Genomic DNA, 21,212 nt, shown 5'->3' with positions numbered 1-21,212 from the left:
TCCGGATCTTTCAATGATCCGATTCGAATCATCCAAATCATTGAAAAGATCTGGACTTCCCATATCTATTAGGGAACTCGTGAGCGCTATCTGATATTACACCGGAATTCTTATCCCGGGAGTGCGCATGCGTGGTGCTTCCCAGTGTGCCGCACGATGGGAATTCCCGGTGTTGTGTCTGATCACGCTGCCCTAAGGATTACGATGCCGCGCATGCGCAGGATTAAAATCGTGTAGAATTACACTGCATCACGTGACATGTCCCTGGAGGTTTAGCACATGCGCCAGATGCAGTATTTTTAGCTGCCCCTGAGCTCCACAGGCTGGATGCATAGTGCTTCCTGTATTGTGCTTCTGCCGTCTTGTATTGGCTGGCTGCAGAGTACTTTCTGTGTGGTGGAGGAGGTCACTGGTGACTGGAATGATGGCTGCAGCGCTGTTTCCTGGGATAAATCCTACAGACTGGACTGTAGCTTTTTAGAAATGTTGCTGGCAGCTTCCGAGTTAAAGGAATCATCAGGCAAAGTGGTACTCACCGGGGGCTTCCTCCAGCTCCAAGCTCCCAGGATGTCCCTCGCCGCAGTCGTTCACCGCAGGTCCGTCCCGGTCCCCGGCGATGACGTCAGAATGACCTCCAGGTGCGGGCAGAGCTGCGGCGAGGGACATCCTGGGAGCTTGGAGCTGCAGGAAGCCCCCGGTAAGTACCACTCATTTTACTATACTTTGCCTGATGACTCCTTTAACCACTTGAGGACCACAGTCTTTTCGCCCCTTAAAGAGACTCTGTAACATCAAAAACGTCCCTGGGGGGTACTCACCTGGGTGGGGGAAGCCTCAGGATCCTAATGAGGCTTCCCACGCCGTCCTCTGTCCCACGGAGGTCTCGCTGCAGCCCTCCGAACAGCCGGCGACAGGCCAGACTGTTCAATTCAATATTTACCTTTGCAGGCTCCAGCGGGGGCGCTGTGGCTGCTTTCGCTCCGAAGGAGGCGAAATACCCGATCTCAGTCGGGTCCGCTCTACTGCGCAGGCGCCGAAGACTTGCGCCTGCGATCGGGTATTTCCGCCTCCTTCGGAGCCGACAGCCGCCAGAGCGCCTGCGCAGGAGCCAGGAAGGTAAATATTACGTCACCACTGTACGGAGGGCTACAGCGAGACCCCCGAGGGACGGCAGACGGCGTGGGAAGCCTCTTGAGGATCCTGAGGCTTCCCCCATCCGAGGTGAGTACCCCCCAGGGGACGTTTGTCGTTACAGATTCTCTTTAAAGAGAATCTGTATTGTTAAAATCGCACAAAAGTAAACATACCAGTGTGTTAGGGGACATCTCCTATTCCCCTCTGTCACAATTTCGCCGCTTCCTGCCGCATTAAAAGTAGTCAAAAACAGTTTTAAAAAGTTGTTTATAAACAAACAAAATGGCCACCAAACAGGAAGTAGATTGATGTACAATATGTCCACACATAGAAAATAACATCCATACACAAGCAGGCTGTATAAAGCTTTCCTTTTGAATCTCAAAAGATCATTTGTGTGTTTACCTTCTGTCCCCTTCTTCTCTCATGCACTGAACATTACAGGCTTCCTGCAGACAGCTCTGCCTGTGCCTGGGTTTGTAATCCCTCAGTATGTGTCAGCCAGCTACTTTCACAGAGGAGGATTTTTATCCAGCTCACTGATAAGATAGCAGAGAAGCTGCTGGCTTATGTAAATAAAACACACACTGGAGTGTGCATAGAGGAACAGTTCAACACTGAAGAACTTGGCAGCCTTCCAGACACAGGCCGACAAGTCTGACAGGGGAAAGATACATTGATTTATTACAGAGACTGTCATAGTAGAAAGTGCTGCAGCAAGCCAGAACACATTAGAATACGTTTAGGAACTTGTAGGATGGTAGAAAAAACGTTGTAATTTTTGTTACAGAGTCACTTTAAGGACCAGAGCCTTTTTCTCCATTCAGACCACTGCAGCTTTCACGGTTTATTGCTCGGTCATACAACCTACCACCTAAATGAATTTTACCTCCTTTTCTTGTCACTAATACAGCTTTCTTTCGGTGCTATTTGATTGCCGCTGCGAGTTTTACTTTTTATTATATATTCATCAAAAAAGACATGAATTTTGTCAAAAAAAAGACTTTTTTAAACTTTCTGTGCTGACATTTTTCAAATAAAGTAAAATTTCCTATACATTTGAGCGCGAAAGTTATTCTGCTACATGTCTTTGATAAAAAAAAAAAAACATCTAGTGTATATTTATTGGTTTGGGTAAAAGTTATAGCGTTTACAAACTATGGTGCCAAAAGTGAATTTTCCCATTTTCAAGCATCTCTGACTTTTCTGCGAACCTGTCAGGTTTCATGAGGGGCTAAAATTCCAGGATAGTACAAATATCCCCCAAATGACCCCATTTTGGAAAGAAGACATCCCAAAGTATTCAGTGAGAGGCATGGTGAGTTCATAGAAGATTTATTTTTTTTGTCACAAGTTAGCGGAAAATTACACTTTGTGACAAAAAAAAAGTTTCCATTTCTTCTAACTTGCGACAAAAAAAAATGAAATCTGCCACGGACTCACTATGCTCCTCTCTGAATACCTTGAAGTGTCTACTTTCCAAAATGGAGTAATTTGTGGGGTGTGTTCACTGTCCTGGCATTTTGGGGGGTGCCTAATTGTAAGCACCCCTGTAAAGCCTGAAGATGCTCATTGGACTTGGGCCCCTTAGCGCAGTTAGGCTGCAAAAAAGTGCCACACATGTGGTATTGCCGTACTCAGGAGAAGTAGTATAATGTGTTTTGGGGTGTATTTTTACACATACCCATGCTGGGTGGGAGAAATATCTCCGTAAATGACAATTTTTTAATTTTTTTACACACAATTGTCTATTTATAGAGATATTTCTCCCACTCAGCATGGGTATGTGGAAAAATACACCCCAAAACACATTATACTACTTCTCCTGAGTACGGCGATACCACATGTGTGGCACTTTTTTGCACCCTAACTGCGCTAAGGGGCCCAAAGTCCAATGAGTACCTTTAGGATTTAACAGGTCATTTTGAGAAATTTGGTTTCAAGACTACTGCTCACGGTTTAGGGCCCCTAAAATGCCAGGACAGTATAGGAACCCCACAAATTACCCCATTTCAGAAAGAAGACACCCCAAGGTATTCCGTTAGGCGTATGGTGAGTTCATAGAAGATTTATTTTTATTTTTTGTCACAAGTTAGCGGAAATTGATTTTAATTGTTTTTTTTCACAAAGTGTCATTTTCCGCTAACTTGTGACAAAAAATAAAATCTTCTATGAACTCACCGTACTACTAACGGAATACCTTGAGGTGTCTTCTTTCTAAAATGGGATCATTTGTGGGGTTCCTATACTGCCCTGGCATTTTAGGGGCCCTAAACCGTGAGGAGTAGTCTTGAAACCAAATGTCGCAAAATGACCTGTGAAATCCTAAAGGTACTCATTGGACTTTGGGCCCCTTAGCGCAGTTAGGGTGCAAAAAAGTGCCACACATGTGGTATCGCCGTACTCAGGAGAAGTAGTATAATGTGTTTTGGGGTGTATTTTTACACATACAGATGCTGGGTGGGAGAAATATCTCTGTAAATGACAATCATTTGATTTTTGTTACACACAATTGTCCATTTACAGAGAGATTTCTCCCACCCAGCATGGGTATGTATAAAAATACACCCCAAAACACATTATACTACTTCTACTGAGTACGGCAATACCACATGTGTGACACTTTTTTGCAGCCTAGGTGCGCTAAGGGGCCCAACGTCTTATTCACAGGTCATTTTGAGGCATTTGTTTTTTAGACTACTCCTCACGGTTTAGGGCCCCTAAAATGCCAGGGCAGTATAGGAACCCAACAAGTGACCCCATTTTAGAAAGAAGACACCCCAAGGTATTCTGTTAGGTGTATGGTGAGTTCATAGAAGATTTTTTTTTTGTCACAAGTTGGCGGAAAATGACACTTTGTGAAAAAAAAAACAATACATATCAATTTCCGCTCAAAAAATAAAATCTTCTATGAACTCATCATACACCTAACAGAATACTTTGGGGTGTCTTCTTTCTAAAATGGGGTCACTTGTGGGGTTCCTATACTGCCCTGGCATTTTACGGGCCCAAAACTGTGAGTAGTCTGGAAACCAAATTTCTCAAAATGATTGTTCAGGGGTATAAGCATCTTCAAATTTTGATGACAGGTGGTCTATGAGGGGGCAAATTTTGTGGAACCGGTCATAAGCAGGGTGGCCTCTTAGATGACAGGATGTATTGGGCCTGATCTGATGGATAGGAGTGCTAGGGGGGTGACAGGAGGTGATTGATGGGTGTCTCAGGGGGCGGTTAGAGGGGAAAATAGATGCAATCAATGCACTGGGGAGGTGATCGGAAGGGGGTCTGAGGGGGATCTGAGGGTTTGGCCGAGTGATCAGGAGCCCACACGGGGCAAATTAGGGCCTGATCTGATGGGTAGGTGTGCTAGGGGGTGACAGGAGGTGATTGATGGGTGTCTCAAGGTGTGATTAGAGGGGGGAAATAGATGCAAGCAATGCACTGGCGAGGTGATCAGGGCTGGGCTCTGAGGGCGTTCTGAGGTGTGGGCGGGTGATTGGGTGCCCTAGGGGCAGATTAGGGTCTAATCTGATGGGTAACAGTGACAGGTGGTGATAGGGGGTGATTGATGGGTAATTAGTAGGTGTTTAAAGGAGAGAATGGATGTAAACACTGCACTTGGGAGGTGATCTGATGTCGGACCTGCGGGCGATCTATTGGTGTGGGTGGGTGATCAGATTGCCCGCAAGGGGCAGGTTAGGGGCTGATTGATGGGTGGCAGTGACAGGGGGTGATTGATGGGTGACAGTGACAGCCTGGGGGTGATTGATGGGTGATTGACAGGTGATCAGTGGGTTATTACAGGGAATAACAGATGTAAATATTGCACTGGCGAATTGATAAGGGGGGGGTCTGAGGGCAATCTGAGCGTGTGGGCGGGTGATTGGGTGCCCGCAAGGGGCAGATTAGGGTCTAATCTGATGGGTAACAGTGACAGGTGGTGATAGGGGGTGATTGATGGGTAATTAGTGGGTGTTTAGAGGAGAGAAGAGATGTAAACACTGCACTTGGGAGGTGATCTGATGTCGGACCTGCGGGCGATCTATTGGTGTGGGTGGGTGATCAGATTGCCCACAAGGGGCAGGTTAGGGGCTGATTGATGGGTGGCAGTGACAGGGGTGATTGATGGGTGGCAGTGACAGGGGTGATTGATGGGTGGCAGTGACAGGGGGTGATTGATGGGTGATTGACAGGTGATCAGTGGGTTATTACAGGGAATAACAGATGTAAATATTGCACTGGCGAATTGATAAGGGGGGGTCTGAGGGCAATCTGAGCGTGTGGGCGGGTGATTGGGTGCCCGCAAGGGGCAGATTAGGGTCTAATCTGATGGGTAACAGTGACAGGTGGTGATAGGGGGTGATTGATGGGTAATTAGTGGGTGTTTAGAGGAGAGAAGAGATGTAAACACTGCACTTGGGAGGTGATCTGATGTCGGACCTGCGGGCGATCTATTGGTGTGGGTGGGTGATCAGATTGCCCGCAAGGGGCAGGTTAGGGGCTGATTGATGGGTGGCAGTGACAGGGGGTGATTGACGGGTGATTGACAGGTGATTGACAGGTGATTGACAGGTGATCAGGGGGGATAGATGCATACAGTACACAGGGGGGGGGGGGGTCTGGGGAGAATCTGAGGGGTGGGGGGGTGATCAGGAGGGGGCAGTGGGCAGGGGGGGGGGATAAAAAAAAATAGCGTTGACAGATAGTGACAGGGAGTGATTGATGGGTGATTAGGGGGGTGACTGGGTGCAAACAGTGGTCTGGGGGGTGGGCAGGGGGGGTCTGGAGGGTGCTGTGGGCGATCAGGGGGCAGGGGGGGGAAATCAGTGTGCTTGGGTGCAGACTAGGGTGGCTGCAGCCTGCCCTGGTGGTCCCTCGGACACTGGGACCACCAGGGCAGGAGGCAGCCAGTATAATAGGCTTTGTATACATTACAAAGCCTATTATACATGCGTGCAGCGGCGATCCGGGTGCTAGTAACCCGCCGGCGCTTCCGAACGGCCGGCGGGTTACAGCGAACGGTGGGCGGAGCCAGTCCCCGGCGGCTGATCGCGTCACGAATGACGTGATCGCCGCATAGCCACTCCCGCAGCCGCCCCCCGCCGATGGGCGTATTGCGGTCGTTTGGGCCCGGACTTTGCCGCCGCCCATCAGCTGGGGGCGGGTCGGGAAGTGGTTAAAGGGATACTGTAGGGGGTCGGTGGAAAATGAGCTGAACTTACCCGGGGCTTCTAATGGTCCCCCGCAGACATCCTGTGTTGGCGCAGCCACTCACCGATGCTCCGGCCCCGCCTCCAGTTCACTTCTGGAATTTCTGACTTTAAAGTCAGAAAACCTCTGCGCCTGCACGCCCGTGTCCTCGCTCCCGCTGATGTCACTAGGAGTGTACTGCGCAGACACAGACCATACTGGGCCTGCGCTGTGTGCTCTTGATAACATCAGCGGGATCGAGGACACGGCAACACAGGGGCAGTGGTTTTCAGACTTTAAAGTCTGAAATTCCAGAAGTGAACCGGAGGTGGGGCCAGAGCATCGGTGAGTGGCTGCACCAACACAGGATGTCTGCGGGGGACCATTAGAAGCCCCGGGTAAGTTCAACTCATTTTCCCCTGACCCCCCTACAGCATCCCTTTAAGGACATGTGATGCAATGAATCCCTCAGTGAAGGAGCCGTCCAGTCTGGCTGTGCTGGGGGTGCCCTCTGCTGCCTGTGCATCACTTCAGCAATATAGACCACATAATGTAAGCACTATGTGTACTGTGCCTGTCAGTCACTGTGGTGGTCTTACTGACATTCTCCATCATACCCCCCCCCCCCCCCTATCTCTCCCGGCCTGTCATCAAACACATTTTCTGACATATGGAGACACCTCTGTACCCCTGTCTGATGTATATCATTACTGCTGACAGTCCTTGTGTACCTCTGTCATCTTATACTCTGGCTGGCACATGTAGACCCCTCTATCTTTTTTATCATACAGCCTTACTAACACATCAGTCACATCACTTTGCCCCTAATTTGCCAGATGTAGCCACCACTGTGCCCCTTATGTGCCAGCAGCAGTCTCTAATGTGCCAGCAGCAGCCACCCTGGTGCTCCTTATGTGCTATCAGCAGCCACCCCAGTGCCCCTAATGTGCTAGCAGCAGCCACCGCTGTGTCACTACTATGCCAGCAGCAGCCACCGCTGTGCCCCTAATGTGCCAGCAGCAGCCACCCCAGTGCCCCTAATGTACTAGCAGCAGCCACCACTGTGTCACTACTATGCCAGCAGCAGCCACCACAGTGTCACTACTGTGCCAGCAGCAGCCACCACTGTGCCCCTAATGTGCTAGCAGCAGCCACCGCTGTGTCACTACTATGCCAGCAGCAGCCACCCCAGTGCCCCTAATGTGCCAGCATCAGCCAACCCAGTGCCCCTAATGTGCTAGCATTAGCCACCACTGTGTCACTACTATGCCAGCAGCAGCCACCGCTGTGCCCCTAATGTGCTAGCAGCAGCCACCACTGTGTCACCACTATGCCAGCAAATCCGACGGCTGACCCAAGAGACGTGAATGCCAGGCTGAATGCATGCTGCTTGACAGCAGTGCGTGATATTGTCGTAACTGCCATAGACAGGGACAGATATCCCTTTCAGCGCAGAAATCTGTGTGTGCGTGTGTGTGTGTCTAGCAGATTTGTTCACACACAACTGCTAGTGGTGTCTGAGTCTTGCAAAGTGTGGTTGAGGGTGACAGCCTTGTTTTATCTCAAACAGGGCTGCTCCTCCTCTGGATTTGGTCAGGGCCTGTCTCTGCAGGTGTGCTGTGGGTAGGCTACTGGAAATCCCCATCTAATAAGGAGCTTATTATAGAGAATGGGTTAGTTATCTGTGAGCTGCAATACACTGCAGAGCTCCCCCAGCCAAACACAAAGCTGCTTCTGTACAGCAGTCACTGGGACTACATGGCAGAGATCACTTTTATGCTGTTAGGCCTGGTGCACACCAAAACCCGCTAGCAGATCCGCAAAATGCTAGCAGATTTTGAAACGCTTTTTCTTATTTTTCTATGGCGTTTTGCGGATTGCTGCTGCGGATTTCAGTATAGTAGATTTCATATATTGTTACAGTAAAGCTGTTACTGAACAGCTTCTGTAATAAAAACGCCGGCAAAATCGCTCTGAACAGGTGTTTTTCAGAGCGGTTTGCGTTTTTCCTATACTTAACATTGAGGCAGAAACGCACCCGCATTCCAAAAAATAGCTCACCCCGGCATTTTTCGTTTCTGCAAAACGCCTCCCGCTCTGGTGTGCACCACCCCATTGAGATACATTGACCAAGCGGATCCGCAGCCGCAAGCGGCTGCAGAAACGCTGAAAAAGCCGCTCGGTGTGTACCAGCCCTAATAGAGGAATCTCATATTTCTGCCTTTCCCATCCTTGTGTTTGTTCCCTACAGGTGGATCCAGTAGCAGAACCTCACCGGAGAGATATACAGGTCCTCTTAATTCCCAGGATAGTACACAGGAAGATTACACCATCCCCCACCCTCGTCAGGTAGATGGAACTGAGGCTGTAAACATAACATTGACTCCATATGGAATTACCTCACTTTATCAGTGCTTGCATTGTAACAGTGTTATTTTCTGTGTTTAGGCTGAAGGTGTGACAAATAGAGATGTCGCGAACCTCCGATTTTCGGTTCGCGAACCGGGTTCGCGAACTTCCGCGGAAGGTTCGGTTCGCGGAAAAGTTCGCGAACCGCAATAGACTTCAATGGGGAGGCGAACTTTGAAAAATAGAAAAAATTATGCTGGCCACAAAAGTGATGGAAAAGATGTTTCAAGGGGTCTAACACCTGGAGGGGGGCATGGCGGAGTGGGATACATGCCAAAAGTCCCGGGGAAAAATCTGGATGTGACGCAAAGCAGCGTTTTAAGGGCAGAAATCACATTGAATGCTAAATTGCAGGCCTAACGTGCTTTAAAACATCTTGCATGTGTATACATCAATCAAGGAGTGTAATTAGAGTACTGCTTCACGCTGACACACCAAACTCACTGTGTAACGCAACGCAAACAGCTGTTTGTGTAGTGACAGCCATGCTGGACTACTGCGCAACATGGCGAGATTGCTCTTCCTCACTCAGTGATGTCAGGTAATGTGTGACTTCCTTCTCAACTTTCCATGGCATTGTTGAAAAGCTTACGTTTTGTTTTTAAATTACATTTTCTACTTGCTGTGTACCTGTTCAGTACCGCTACAATGAGAATCCTGTGGAGGCGGGCAAGTCTGCCATTGTGACCCCGGGTAATGTCCGGGAAATGAGGGGTTTGAATCCGGTGTGGAGCTTGAGCAACGGCTACCACTACACATTCAAGGAGGGCAGCGGGCAGGCATGCACGCCCGCCCGCCCCGAGATAGTGACCAAAAATAACAATACAGGAGGAGGACTTTCGAGGCCCTGCTGTGTATTTGAAATGAATGTACTTTAAATCCTTTAACGAGAACCAGTTATGGCGGGCAAAGATGACACCACATTCCTTTCACGAGAATCATATGGAGGCGGGCAAGTCTGCCATTTGTGACCCCGGGTAATGGCCGGGGAATGAAGGATGGAATCCGGTGTGGAGCCTGAGAAACGGCTACCACTGCACATCCAAGGAGGGCAGCAGGCAGGCATGCACGCTCGCCCCGAGGTAGTGACCAAAAATAACAATACAGGAGGCGGACTTTCGAGGCCCTGCTGTGTGTTTGAAATGAATTAACTTTAAATCCTTTAACGGGAATCCGTTATGGAGGGCAAGTCTGCCATTGTCACCGCGGGGAATGAAGGTTGGATTCCGGCCAGAAGTGGGAGCCTGCTGAGACCCATGCTGTAGCTGCCCTGACCGTGCTTTGCAGACCAGGCATCTGTGGTCAGATGGACCCTTGAGCCAGCGGAAGACAAACCAAGTCGAAAGCATTTGCCAAGAATGTTTTACGGAGGGCAAGTTTTTTTGCCCTTTTTTTAAATTTTTTGAAAATGATAAATGGTTGTATTTTTAAATTGTTTGAAAATTTAGATGGTTGTATTTTTAAATTGTTTGAAAGTTTAGATGGTTGTATTTTTAAATTGTTTAAAAGTGTATCGATTCTTCCTCCCCCCAGCCACGAACAATACCATGGGAACGTGGCGCAGCAGAAGCCCCCTTTGTTCTCTGTGGCTTGTCTTTTGAGGGGTGCTGCTTTTCCTCAGGTGTTCTTGCCATAGCTGTTTGTGCCTTCTCTCCAGGTGCCTTCGTAAAGCACTTGTCCCTACGTGACAGTTGGCCTTTCCACGGCTCAATTTTTGCTGGCAGAGACAACAGATGGCTTTGCTCCGATCTGAGACACACACGTGAAAAAATTTCCAAACCGCTGAACCCCCCCTGGGGTGATGGCGCTACCCCCCTGGGGTGATGGCGCTACGGTGGCATCAGCAGCTGACGTTGAAGGGCATGTTGGCTGGCTGGCCATAGCTGGTGATACATGGCGCCGGACACTGCCCCCAGCTGTTTCTGAGGACGAGCTCCCTCTGCTTCTATCATGGAGTCGTCTCCTTCTACTCCTCTCTGACTACTCCTCTGAACTGTCCCCCTGGTCATCTCCTCTCCCGGGAACATATGTGGTATCCGTATAATCATCATCATAATCCTCCTGGCCAGCTGCGCTTTCCTCAGACACCTCCTCAAGTGCACCAACTTCAGGTGGTCCACCATCATCCCCATCCACACACGTTACGTCCATACTGTCGCCACCTAACTCAGACGTATGAGGTGGTGTACCTGCGCCTTCTTGTTGTTGTTGCAGTAGTGGCTGGGAATCAGTGATTTCATCACCACCACCAAATAACTCCTGCGAAGTGTCAAATGCAGCGGATGTGGTGCTTGTTGTAGCGCTGGTGGCTGCGGGAGATGAGGTGTTCTGTGTTAAATACTCAAGCACCTCCTCACGATTTTGGGAAATGATGGCACGTGCCTTCTTCTGAGCATTGTATTTTAGGGAAGGTCCGCACGAAATCACAGCAACACCACCTCGCACAGCCACAGACCTGCCGGTGCCTGGTGGCCTTCCTCTGGGTCTGCCTCTACCTCTTCCTCTACCTGGTTTGTCCATTTTGTCCATCTCGGGGGTATGCTAGCTATATTGCAGTGAGGTGGGTTCTCACTCAACACAACAGGTAGTTAGATGCAGTGAGCTGGGTTCACTGAACACAACAGGTAGTTAGATGCAGTGAGCTGGGTTCACTGAACAGTAAAGGTACTTAAAGGGAACCTAAACTGAGAAGGATATGGATTTTTCCTTTTTAAATAATACCAGTTGCCTGACTCTCCTGCTGATCCTGTGTCTCTAATACTTTTAGCCACAGCCCCTGAACAAGCATGCAGATCAGGTGCTCTGACTGAAGTCAGACTGGATTAGCTGCATACTTGTTTCAGGTGTTTGATTCAGCCACTGCTACAGCCAAAGAGCTCAGCAGGACTGCCAAGCAACTGGTATTGTTTAAAAGGAAACATCCATATCCCTCTCAGTTTAGGTTCCCTTTAAGATGCAGTGAGGTGGGTTCTCACTCAACACAACAGGTAGTTAGATGCAGTGAGGTGGCCAGGTGGGTTCTTACTCAACACAACAGGTAGCTAGATGCAGTGAGCTGGGTTCACTGAACAGTAAAGAAAGGTACTTAAGATGCAGTGAGGTGGGTTCTCACTCAACACAACAGGTAGTTAGATGCAGTGAGGTGGCCAGGTGGGTTCTCACTCAACACAACAGGTAGTTAGATGCAGTGAGCTGGGTTCACTGAACAGTAAAGGTACTTAAGATGCAGTGAGGTGGGTTCTCACTCAACACAGCAGGTAGTTAGATGCAGTGAGCTGGGTTCACTGAACAGTAAAGGTACTTAAGATGCAGTGAGGTGGGTTCTCACTCAACACATCAGGTAGTTAGATGCAGTGAGGTGGCCAGGTGGGTTCTCACTCAACACAACAGGTAGTTAGATGCAGTGAGCTGGGTTCACTCAACACAACGCTAGGTATATGCAGTGATGAGGTGGGTTAGGTAAACACAACAGGTACTGGGTAGTTAGATGCAGTGAGCTGGGTTCACTCACTGAACAGTAAAGGTACTTAAGATGCAGTGAGGTGGGTTCTCACTCAACACAACAGGTAGTTATATGCAGTGAGCTGGGTTCACTCAACACAATGCTAGGTATATGCAGTGATGAGGTGGGTTAAGTAAACACAACAGGTACTGGGTAGTTAGATGCAGTGAGCTGGGTTCACTCAACACAAAGCTAGGTATATGTAGTGATGAGGTGGGTTAAGTAAACACAACAGGTACTGGGGTATATGCAGTACTGGGTAGTACAATGTGCAGCTCCCTGTCACACACACAGGTAGTCACTGAATGTGCTGGGCTGCTGGCAGTGGCACACACAATATCAATTAGCAAGGCTGTGCATGCAACAAAAGTGTCAGTTTGACACACAGGAAAAAAAAATGTACAGGATGAGCTCTGAAAAGAGCTGTTGCTGGGTGCTTTAAAAGCAATAATAATCAGTCAGGAGCAAGCAAAGCAGCCTAGAACCTAACTAATCTGTCCCTAGGAGAAAAAGTCTGCAGCAGCTGTCCCTTTCCTCTCTCTAGCAGGCACACGAGTGAGGCTAATAGCCGCCGGACCCTGCCTTATATAAGGGGGGTGGGGCTCCAGGGCTTAGTGTAGCCTGAATGGCTACAATGTGCCTGCTGACTGTGATGCAGAGGGTCAAAGTTGACCCTTATAGTGCATTATGGGGCAAATCGAACTTCCGTAAAAGTTCGCCTGGTGCAGGCGAACGCGAACCCCCTAAGTTCGCCAGGAACCGTTCGCCGGCGAACCGTTCGCTACATCTCTAGTGACAAATGTAAAGCTGGAGGATGGACATGAAGAGACACATGTGAAGGAGGGGCCGCAGTCTGCAGAGGAGAGTGACATGATGGGGACCAGTGACTCAGGGATGCCACTTCCAGGTGAACAAGCAGCCTTGCCCATTGCCATATGCAACAATGTGCTTACACCCAGGGCCATTTCCCACCTATTTGGTGCCCCAGACAAGACCATGTGCACCATCCCTCTGGCCTTCATGTTGGCTTCAAATCACTCAGAGCTGTTTGGTAAAGTCAGAGGCGTCTGAGCCATTAGGCAGCTATAAATTCTTGCCTAGGGCGACAGGAGGAGGGAAGGGCGACAGGAGGAGGGAAGGGCGCTGCTGAACTGAGTAGTGAGAGGAGAAATGCCTCTCAACTCACTCAGGTATCAGGTTACACAGCAGCAGCAGCGCCTGAGTCATGACCGATTTACTGACTGATTCATTTATTTCCTTTAGCTCAATGATTCAAAGAACCACAGTAATGATTTTAATGAGTCAGTGAGAGAAGGTACTCATTATAGTCAGGGATCCGAGTACAGCAGCAGCTCCTGAGATTCATTCAGTTCCTCTCTCTGCTACTGGTAACTGCCTGGAAGTAGAGACTATAGCAGCCAGGAATTGACTGCCCCCCAGGCCACCTTTCATTCAGTGATTTAGGGTTGGTCCTGTGTCTGCTGTATTCAGGTTTGTTGTTGTAAGGCATTGTAAAACACTAGAATTGAAAAAATGTAAAGGAAGGAAACCGAGAGCCCAATATAGTGTAGTAAGTCTTGATAAATGAGACAAGACACCAATAAGAAATATACTCACAAGTCTGGGTTGCCACTAAGGCAACCACTGATGGTGCAGGTGGGGAGAATTATAACCTGACCCCACTCAGGTCTAAGAAGTCGCTCTCTGTAGACAGGAAAAAGGGGATGCTCCCCTCCACCAAGGGTGGACTAGATCGACAAAAGATGAGTAACAGAGGCGCCAGATTAGAGTAAAAGGTTTAAAAACCGCTTAAAAGGAGGGGGGTTGGTGGTTACCGCCCTCAAGTAAAGAGTGACCAGCCAATGAGTCGTATATAAATAAACAATGTAATTTATTTTAAAATCTCCAGGCAAGCAACGCGTTTCACGGGTCCAAAGCCCGCTTCATCAGGCAATCAATTTGGAGATATACTGAAGAGACAGGGAGAAAAAAAGACAAAAAGGCAAAAATTCATAAGCATACAGAAAAAAATAAAAATTCAAAAAATACAAAGAACGATATGGAATATAGCAATAGGCGCCAGACTTTGTCCAATTCAAACCAATTTGTGATCAAATATAAGCTCAAGAAGGATGAATGCAGCAATAAGCTGCCTTCCAAAGAAATCATCAAATCATACAACACATATTATGTACTATGCACGGTGAGATGCCGCAATTTGGTGGCCAATTATAAATGCCTGTAAACACTGAGGAGGACAACTGTGTTCAAAACATGCATATAAAATTCAGTGACTATAAATCGTCAGATTGTATAAAATTGAAAGACATACAGAGTTATTAAACATGACCCATAAGGGATAGTCTAAAGCAGGGGTCCCCAACCTTTTTTGAGCCCGGGGCCCACTATCCCGACCAAAATTTTCCCCGGGGCCCCCCTGGGGGGGGGGGTTGAGTGGGCGTGGCTAGTGTCGGCGGCAGCAGCCCCCCCCCCTTTTTTCCCAGATTCTACAGTATAGCAAGTCCAGTTTCCACAGTATAGCAAGTCCAGTTACCACAGTATAGCAAGTACAGTTACCCCAGTATAGCAAGTACAGTTACCACAGTATAGCCAGTATAGTTACCCCAGTATAGCAAGTACAGTTACCACAGTATAGCAAGTACAGTTAGCCTAGTATAGCACGTACAGTTAGCCTAGTATAGCAAGTACAGTTACCACAGTATAGCAAGTACAGTTATCCCAGTATAGCAAGTACAGTTACCACACTAAACCAAGTACAGTTAGCCTAGTATAGCAAGTACAGTTACCCCAGTATAGCCAGTAGTTACCCCAGTATAGCAAGTACAGTTAGCCTAGTATAGCTACCCCAGTATAGCCAGTAGTTACCCCAGTATAGCAAGTACAGTTAGCCTAGTATAGCACGTATAGCTACCCCAGTATAGCAAGTACAGTTACCACAGTATAGCAAGTACAGTTAGCCTAGTATAGCAAGTATAGTTACCCCAGTATAGCAAGTACAGTTACCACACTATAGCAAGTACAGTTAGCCCAGTATAGCAAGTATAGTTAGCCCAGTATAGCCAGTAGTTACCCCAGTATAGCCAGTAGTTAGCCCAGTATAGCAAGTATAGTTAGCCCAGAATAGCAAGTATAGTTAGCCCAGTATAGCAAGTATAGTTAGCCCAGAATAGCAGGTATAGTTAGCCCAGTATAGCAGGTATAGTTAGCCCAGTATAGCAGGTATAGTTAGCCCAGTATAGCAGGTATAGTTAGCCCAGAATAGCAGGTATAGTTAGCCCAGTATAGCAGGTATAGTTAGCCCAGAATAGCAAGTATAGTTAGCCCAGAATAGCAAGTATAGTTAGCCCAGTATAGCAAGTATAGTTAGCCCAGAATAGCAAGTATAGTTAGCCCAGTATAGCAGGTATAGTTAGCCCAGTATAGCAGGTATAGTTAGCCCAGTATAGCAGGTATAGTTAGCCCAGAATAGCAAGTATAGTTAGCCCAGAATAGCAAGTATAGTTAGCCCAGTATAGCAAGTATAGTTAGCCCAGAATAGCAAGTATAGTTAGCCCAGTATAGCAGGTATAGTTAGCCCAGTATAGCAGGTATAGTTAGCCCAGTATAGCAGGTATAGTTAGCCCAGTATAGCAGGTATAGTTAGCCCAGTATAGCAGGTATAGTTAGCCCAGAATAGCAGGTATAGTTAGCCCAGAATAGCAGGTATAGTTAGCCCAGAATAGCAGGTATAGTTAGCCCAGTATAGCAGGTATAGTTAGCCCAGAATAGCAAGTATAGTTAGCCCAGTATAGCAAGTATAGTTAGCCCAGTATAGCAAGTATAGTTAGCCCAGTATAGCAAGTATAGTTAGCCCAGAATAGCAAGTATAGTTAGCCCAGTATAGCAGGTATAGTTAGCCCAGTATAGCAGGTATAGTTAGCCCAGTATAGCAGGTATAGTTAGCCCAGTATAGCAGGTATAGTTAGCCCAGAATAGCAAGTATAGTTAGCCCAGAATAGCAAGCATAGTTAGCCCAGTATCGCTGCCCCAGTGTCGCCAGTACAGTTAGCCCAGTGTAGCCTCTCCTCTCTTCCCCCCGCGCGGCCGCCGCTCCTGTTACCTTACGAGCGGGCAGTCGCTTCCTTATGTTCCCCATAGCTCCTCTCCTCTTGCAGCACCTCGTATTACAGCAGCGCTTCCCGCGCGGCTGCTGTAGGAAGGGTAGGAAATAGGGCAGCGGCTTCCTGTAGCGGCGATCGCCGTTACCATGGGAACGCTGCCCCGCCTCCTTCCCTCCTTACAGCAGTCGCACAGCAAGCGCTGCTGTAATACGAGATGCGAGAGGGGCCATGGGGAATATAAGGAAGAAAGCGGCCGCCGCTCATAAGGTATCAGGAACGGCGGCCGCTGGGGGGAGAGGGAGAAAGGCCAGATCCGCCGCGGCCCCCCAGAAATCTGCCAACGGACCCCCAGGGGGCCGCGGCCCCCAGGTTGGGGACCTCTGGTCTAAAGGGAAACAGTAAATTCGGGCGCCTGAGGCTAGTGGACAAATCGGGCGCCACCATTCACTCCTATAATAAATATCGTTTAATGGGCGCCCGATAGGAAAAAAGGGCGCCGGTGAAAAATAACGTTTTAAAAGCGGCGCCCGGAGACTTAATGTTTTATTACTGCTTCTCATGATTACACATTATTTAATGATTTATACATTTTTAAATATTATTTTTAAACGAAAAACAGTACAATATTTTTTTTCAAACATTATTTTTAAACGAAAAACAGTACATTTTTTTTACATTATTTTTAAACGAAAAAACCAACAGGGGGGTCTTAGGTTTAGGCACCAACAGGGGGGGTCTTAGGTTTAGGCACCAACAGGGGGGGTCTTAGGTTTAGGCACCAACAGGGGGGGTCTTAGGTTTAGGCACCAACAGAGGGTCTTAGGTTTAGGCACCAAAAGGGGGGTCTTAGGTTTAGGCACCAACAGGGGGGTCTTAGGTTTAGGTACCAACAGGGGGGTCTTAGGTTTAGGCACCAACAGGGGGGTCTTAGGTTTAGGCACCAACAGGGGGGGTCTTAGGTTTAGGCACCAACAGGGGGGTCTTAGGTTTAGGCACTAACAGGGGGGTCTAGGGGTTAGGGGTAGGTACAGGGAGGGTTACTTAGGCACCAACAGGGGGGGGTCTTAGGTTTAGGCATCAACAGGGGGGTCTAGGGGTTAGGGGTAGGTACTGGGAGGGTTACTTAGTAATTTATTTTTTTTAACGTTATTATACGTTTCAGTATTTAAACGAAAGATTAACGTTTTTACAATTGCCGATTTAATGCACATTATTTAATGATTTATAACTTTAAAAAACATTAATTTTAAACGAAATATAGTACAATACATTTTTAAACGTTATCCATGCTTATCGTTAAAAACCCGGCGCCCTTTTTTCCCAGCGCCCCTTTTTAACGTACGCAGTCTAAAGTGCATGGTGCATAGAGTGCTGTGGAATAAAATCTATTCAGGCTGGCTGGTACTTACCACGACTGTGTCAGTTCAAGATAAAGCGCCTACTGTGAGAGGACGCTGCTTCCCTTTGGGGTTTTAACTACAATAGATGTGGACGTCCACATCTATTGTAGTTAAAACCCCAAAGGGAAGCAGCGTCCTCTCACAGTAGGCGCTTTATCTTGAACTGACACAGTCGTGGTAAGTACCAGCCAGCCTGAATAGATTTTATTCCACAGCACTCTATGCACCATGCACTTTAGACTATCCCTTATGGGTCATGTTTAATAACTCTGTATGTCTTTCAATTTTATACAATCTGACGATTTATAGTCACTGAATTTTATATGCATGTTTTGAACACAGTTGTCCTCCTTAGTGTTTACAGGCATTTATAATTGGCCACCAAATTGCGGCATCTCACCGTGCATAGTACATAATATGTGTTGTATGATTTGATGATTTCTTTGGAAGGCAGCTTATTGCTGCATTCATCCTTCTTGAGCTTATATTTGATCACAAATTGGTTTGAATTGGACAAAGTCTGGCGCCTATTGCTATATTCCATATCGTTCTTTGTATTTTTTGAATTTTTATTTTTTTCTGTATGCTTATGAATTTTTGCCTTTTTGTCTTTTTTTCTCCGTCTCTTCAGTATATCTCCAAATTGATTGCCTGATGAAGCGGGCTTTGGACCCGTGAAACGCGTTGCTTGCCTGGAGATTTTAAAATAAATTACATTGTTTATTTATATACGACTCATTGGCTGGTCACTCTTTACTTGAGGGCGGTAACCACCAACCCCCCTCCTTTTAAGCGGTTTTTAAACCTTTTACTCTAATCTGGCGCCTCTGTTACTCCTCATCTATTGTAAAACACTAGGCTAGCTGATAAAAGTGCAATTAGAGGGCAGGCAAGCTGGTAAATATACACAGCATGATGCAGAGGAGGGTCCCTGGGAAAAAATCTGTCTGGTCTCTCCCCATTGTTAAAATGACTGCATGTGCAGATAAGGGGCCTGATTCACAAAGCGGTGCTAACAGTTAGCACGCTGGTGAAAAGCCCTTTATCATGCCTAAACTCAGTTTAGGTGTGGTAAGTTTAGGTGTGATAAGTTTAGGCATGATAAGTTTAGGTGTGATAAGTTTAGGCATGATAAGTTTAAGCACGAACTGGGTTAGCACCGCTGTGCACAGCTGATCAAAAGTTTTGCGCTAGCAAAGTCTGGTGCACTTCGTATAAAGTTTAATGGCGCTGCTTTGCGTGCAGGACTTTGCAAGCGATCTAAACTTATCTAAACTTATCACGCCTAAACTTATCACACCTAAACTTATCATGCCTAAACTTATCACACCTAAACTGGCTTTTCACCAGCGTGGTGCAATGGTTATCACGCCTAAAGTCTCTAACTGGGTTAGCACCGTTTTGTGAATCGAGCCCAAGGTGTTAAACAGGTTGAAAAGACTAGACTCCAGGAGGGCTGCTTTCTGACTTGTGTGGGAGACTGGCAGGGACAACAGTCCTATTACCAGCAACTAGCCTCTGTAATGTGGAACTGCAATACAGATAAGCTCTCTGCTCCATCTCAGGCTATTCTCAGTCTCACTCCACTCCTCCTATCTCTGGGCTAGTGCACGACAAAATCGCAATCGCTAGCAATTCGTGAATGCGACTTTGTGAAGCGATTTTTGAAAGAATCGCTCCAATAAATGCTACCTGCAGCATGTTTGCGATCACAACACTGCTGCGGGAACACCCTCATAGGGTAACATTAGCCCAGCGCTTTTCAAATTGCTGTAAATTTGAAAAGCGCTCTGAAGCACTCTTGGTGTGCACCAGCCTTCTTCATTCACCTTTGTTTCCCTCTTTCCCTAGTGCTGGCTGTCTGGGTCTTCTTGTCATACAGGGAAGCTAAATAAAAGTGCAATCCTGGTGAGGCAAATATCTTCTTCCCTCTCTTTCAGCTTTTCTCTCCTCATTATTTCTCTGCATAAGGGATCAGACACACTATAAGGTAGTGAAAACCGGGATTAGTATAATAGTATAGTGAATGTCTACTGTGTGCTGTGTATAGTGTGCTCTGTGTGTGCGTGTGTATAGTGTGTGTGTGTATAGTGTAGTGTGTGTGTGTACTGTGTATAGTGTGTATGTTGTGTGCGGTGTATGTGTGTGTACTGTGTGCATGTGTATAGTGTGTGTGTGTGTACTGTGTGCATGTGTGTGTATAGTGTGTGTGTGTGTATACTGTGTGTTGTGTGTGAGTGCATGCCGCAATAAGTATATTTTATGGTGAAACGCTCTGCTGCGTTACAACTATTTTCTGGTGAACCAATGCCGTAATAAGTGTATTTTCTGGTGAAACGCTGCTGCATTATGATTTTGATTTTCGGGGGTGGGGTTCACCACAGGAGTGGGCGGGTATGGGGCTGGGGGCAATCACGGTTTGCGCCACAGGATTTCTCGCCTGGAGTGACAGAATGGCTAGAGACGAGTACATTTGAAATTGGCGCCGGTAGACTTGGGCGCAGGATACAGCCGGTATATGGCTGATCCTGCTTCTGCACAAGTCCGGGCCGTTTTAATTACTATTCCCTCTCCAGGCCGCCATGGATAGTGGGGGAATGAGTTAATTCGGCTTCCAGTGATTGCTGGAGGCCGAATTATTGTGTTTTTTAAGCAACCTCGGCTCCGTCTTCTGACGGAGCCGACGTTACTCACTGAGCGCTGCAATAGGAGTGATTCCTATTGTAGTCTATGAAGGCGCCGGCTGCGCCCAAATCTAGCAGCGCTGAAAAGCACTGCTCTGCTAGAGACGCCCCTGAATGCAAATATGATAACCGTATGGCAAATAAAAAATAAGAAAACATGTTTTTTTTTTCATTTTATGTCAGTGTTTTATACTGCTTCAAGGGTAGTGCATATGTAAATCTGTTGGCCACCCATAAGTGTTAAATTGGTATAGTTACATTATGATCTATGCAAAGTATGGTGATGTGGAATTTGGTTTGCAAAAATGAAGACTCACCAGAGGGAGTTGCAACTTGCTGGTTTGCAGCCTCCTTCTGATAATTGATAGAGGCATAGGCACTCAGCCCAAGAAGACATGTAAATGAAAGCACATATGAAGATTACTAATTACTAGCCAATTCTATATGATTAACCACTTGTATACCAGCAGTCTCTGGCCCCTTAAAGAGACACTGAAGCGGAAAAAAAATTATGATATTATGATTTGTATGTGTAGTACAGCTAAGAAATAAAACATTAAGATCAGATACATCAGTCTAATTTTTTCCAGTACAGGAAGAGATAAGAAACTCCAGTTGTTATCTCTATGCAAAAAAGCCATTAAGCCCAATCTACACGATACAATTCTTTGTGCGATTTGATCACGATTCTATTTACGATCCGATTAAATCCGACATGTCCGATCGGGATTCGATTCAATTCAATTTGATTTGCCATTGTTTTGCAATGGCA

The 21,212-nt window shown here is 47.1% G+C and overlaps 1 protein-coding gene across 2 annotated transcripts in view; it reads left to right on the top strand.

Annotated features, from left to right (window-relative positions):
- The window catches only part of LOC137524450 (oocyte zinc finger protein XlCOF22-like), a 37,169-nt gene that overhangs the window by 4,327 nt on the left and 11,630 nt on the right, over positions 1–21,212 (top strand). Inside the window, exon 2 of one of the 2 annotated variants that reach the window (XM_068244325.1) lies at positions 8,576–8,673. The exons of the other annotated variant lie outside the window; for it this stretch is intronic. The gene's annotated coding sequence lies outside the window, so the exon portion shown is untranslated. The remainder of the gene's footprint in view (positions 1–8,575; positions 8,674–21,212) is intronic. 2 annotated transcript variants of the gene reach the window in all.

Source organism: Hyperolius riggenbachi, chromosome 7 (assembly GCF_040937935.1).
Source record: "Hyperolius riggenbachi isolate aHypRig1 chromosome 7, aHypRig1.pri, whole genome shotgun sequence".
Classification (NCBI taxonomy): Eukaryota; Metazoa; Chordata; class Amphibia; order Anura; family Hyperoliidae; genus Hyperolius; species Hyperolius riggenbachi.
Note: the sequence above shows the minus strand (reverse complement) of the source record. Positions and strands in the feature narration are given on the sequence as shown.